This window comes from Plasmopara halstedii, assembly GCF_900000015.1.
Source record: "Plasmopara halstedii genome assembly, contig: Scaffold_526, whole genome shotgun sequence".
Taxonomy (NCBI): Eukaryota; Oomycota; class Peronosporomycetes; order Peronosporales; family Peronosporaceae; genus Plasmopara; species Plasmopara halstedii.
This window is the reverse complement of record NW_020187446.1, coordinates 1272780-1273219: the sequence shown is the minus strand read 5'-3', so window position 1 is coordinate 1273219 and position 440 is coordinate 1272780.

Genomic DNA, 440 nt, shown 5'->3' with positions numbered 1-440 from the left:
CAAGCCGTTATTCAACGAATATCGGTGCAATCGTGCACGCAGTCTTGGTGACAATTTTTTGTCCGAGTTTCCAAACTCATTGCTCCCGGGAGCCCGTTGCAGCGCTACATACATCCCATCACCCGAATATGCGGTACGGATCAAATCCGTCAGAGACGACGTTTCAGTTGTAACATAAGCAAGCTCATAGTCTAGTCTGCGTGACAACGCATCAGCCGTCTCATCCTGCTTTCCCGGCTTATACGTCACCTCGAAGATATTTTTCGCAAAGAAGGATATCCACCGAGCCATCATCTGCGAGAAGTGGGCGACTGAGTCGCAGTGTGTAGTGACACATGATCTGGATAGATCACAAACGGCTTGGAGCCGAGTAGGTGGACCTTGAACTTGACAAGTGCATACTTCATCTCAAGTAGCTCCTTGTCATGAACTGGGTAGTT